Here is a 3,529-nt window from a genome sequence, read left to right on the forward strand (position 1 = left end):
TGTCGGTTTTGCTATCGAAATTTCTATCGAATGTTGTTTATTTTTATCGGTTTTGTTATCGATATTTTGTTGCATGTTACTATGGATTTCGTTATCGATAGAGAAGATAAAAATGAAGATAAAGGACTAATAAGAGAATAACGTAAATGTAATTAGAAAGAACAGGGGTAGAGGTAGGGATCTATATAGAAAAAATACAACCTTAAGCAAAAGCAAATGTATGTTTGTATGCATATATGTATATTAGGGAGATCCACAAATATATATTTAGGAAAATCAACTTTTTGGAATTTACTTTCTGTCACGCCCCCAGAATTGTAGAAAGTGTAAAAATAAGCGGGCCCATTTTAACCACGCTGCCGCACAGTGCCGCCTAAGTTGGCAAACATGTAAACATGTTTAGTATTTTTGTACAGGTAATTTATCCACTAAAAATAATTAAACAGAAATTTGCTTATGAAATAAATTATATGCCGCCAGGAAGCCACTAAATTCATAAAAATTTATACTAAGAATTTTAATCAGAGCATAGCCATGCGAAAGCTCTTCACGGAAATAAATGTCAAAAATACATTATTCGAAATAAAATGTAGGTTTGACGGTTTTTATTTTCACATATATAGCAGAGAACTACAAGAATAAAATTTTTGCAGGGCGTCCCTATGGTATTCCAGAAAAACCATTTTTTGTACAAATTTCAAGAAGGTAATTTTTAATGGAATGAATAAAAAATATATGCAAAAATAAATTATTTTTTTTTTTATTTTATCTAATATTTAGTACGCATTTTTAACTTTCGAAGAAGAAAATAACAAACTGCTAATTGTTTGCGCTTTTTAAATAATGCGTTTTTGCAAATGTATAAAAGCGTTTTTTTTTTTTCATTTTTTTGCTGGCGCCATCAGATCTGCGGAACTCGTTAGGTTTTCAAAAAGGAGGTGTCAGATTAAAAAGCTTGACCTGTAGATATTAAGGTTAATTTTTTGTAGAGAGCTACCACCTGTTAAAAGAAATAAATTCAAATTATTGAACAAGTTAAATGAATTATTAAAAATTTGGTATCAATTGAAATGGATAGGAAAAGGGTATATTTTTTAATACATGTAGGAGGGTTGCCACCTGTTTCAAATATTACATTCCATTTGAATTAAGTAATTGAAACAGATAGGTATCACCATATGCGAGTCAGACGAAAGAGGTTTAAGAAGGTTTAGCATGCAAATATATTTAAGTGGGTTGCCACCTCTTTGTAAAGTCAGATTTAGTTTAATTAAAATAATATGTTTACAACTTCGTATTTTTTTCAATATGTAAATGTATACGTTGCCAATGTATGATTTGTTTTGATTTTATTCTTTTTAAATAACTGGACTTGTAAATTAACTTTAAAGTTTTATGAATGTTTTTACTCTTCACTTATTTCTTGCTAAATACACATATTTCAGTTACCTAATTCCCTTAATTAAATAGAATAAGATTTTTAAACTGGTGGCAACCCTTCTACATGTAGTTTAAATGTAAAGGATTTTGCAAACCGTTTCGATTGGTACCCATATATTAATATCCAATTCATCCAACTTATTAAATAATTTAAATGCAACAGTTAAAACAACTTAAGTGCACATCTACAGTCCAAGCCTTGTAATGTGACACCTCACATTCGAAAATAGAGGGAACTATATGTACATACCTATGTAAATGCTACCAGAACCCAAATTTTTTTTATATGGGGGAAATGAGCGACACCTTCAACAAAAAAATTTGTCTAAAATCATTGGTAATGCCTCGGACTTGGACTTTATTATACTAAAATTGAATGGGCTAAAATTGCATACTCAACTTTTTTCAAAATAGTGTGATTAAAAAGTGCAATATTTAATGAAAATATTCTTTAATTTTGCACAAGGTTTGGAACTCTGATTTTTAGAGTTTATTTATGTTGTAGGATTCCCATATTTTTATAAAAAAAAAATTTCGAAAAATAAAATAATTAAAAAGCAGATGCCCGTATTTCAAAAAAACGCTGAACCTAAACTTTATAGAATCACTGTATCTCGGCAGTCAGTTCGAAAACGCCCTGTCTCAAAAAACTTTTCAATAATTCAATTTCAGTATTTGGTTGAAGGACGCCCTGTCTCAGAATTCGGTTCAAAAACGCCCTATCTCAGTTGAAAATATGCTGAACTAGGACTTTTTGAAACAAATTCTGAAATAGGGCGTCCTTCAATCAAATTCTGAGATAGGGCGTTCTTCAATCAAATTCTGAATTATGGCGTTATTGAAAAGTTTTTTGAGATAGGGCGTTTTCGAACTGGCTGCCGCGATAGGTCGAACTTCCACCCAGCAGTCGATATGGGAAACTTCAAAGCCACTTCGGCAGGATTTAGTGTTAACGGATTTCACAAGAAATTGCTCTGTAATGAAATTGTTTGACATATGTATGTACTTAGGATTTTATTCTTAATTAAATGATTTATTAGCTTTTACAACATTTTGTTTTCGCTTCAGCAAGCTTCGGATGTGAGGTAGGTCACATTGGCACAATCATAACACTTTACTGCATATCAGCAGCCTGGCGCACTTCAGCTAAGGCAGGGGCAAACTGTAAGGTCGTAAATAGTTCTTCAGGCTTATTGAAGCTCTGTAATCTTTGCGCACAGATGTTAGCATACATAGTTACATGCATTTTTTGTTACACATACATATTTCGTATACTTGTATGAACTTTGGAATTCCTTATCAACCTTTAAGCGAGTGAATCATATTTGCAGCGATTCCGCGTTTGGTGCGTCATTGAATTTACCGTGTATTTAAGACTAAAAATAAGTAGTATTACTACGTAAGTTTAGGTATATTGTTGGAACTCTTACTAATACCCCAATTTGCGCGAACGAAAGAAAAATAGAACTGGGACTTGTCGCGAATTTATTTCACAACTACAACAATAAATAAATATTAAATAAAACACAAAATAGAAAGACCCTCATACCTAAAATATCTCGCTCCAAACTGAGAAGTAAATGAACTTTGTAAGCGAGTAAATAATCGAAGGCTTTGTCCAGAATTATCACATCAGTTTGTTGATCGCCGTATTATGACTCCGCCTGTAAGTCAAATTAAGAGCAGATCAAAAAGAATCTTACAGTCAGACCAGTTCGCATTTGGTGTCGGTGGAGTCATTTATTTAAATGTTGACATCTACAGTTCAATAGGTTAACAATTGAGGCCGTGAGAGCAGAAATGGCCTAACCCACAATTATGTAGTATGGAGATAAACGACATCAATTTTAAACCAAAGAATTTTCATTATATTGTAGTAAATTAAAAGTCCAATGATACGTTTAATTTAATTGTAAAATAGATTTTAAAGTAAAATAGTTATAGTTATATACAAATAAAATCACGTTTTTATATATTTTTTGTGGGTTAGGCCATCTTTTCACTTTAACTTACGAAATTTCGTACTTATAAATAGTTCGAAGGTTAGGCCGTAAATAAAACAAATATGTGTAGAAACAAATGGGTAATT

The sequence above is a fragment of the Rhagoletis pomonella genome, unplaced genomic scaffold, assembly GCF_013731165.1.
Source record: "Rhagoletis pomonella isolate Grant_MI unplaced genomic scaffold, Rhpom_1.0 Rhpom_scaffold_00007, whole genome shotgun sequence".
Classification (NCBI taxonomy): Eukaryota; Metazoa; Arthropoda; class Insecta; order Diptera; family Tephritidae; genus Rhagoletis; species Rhagoletis pomonella.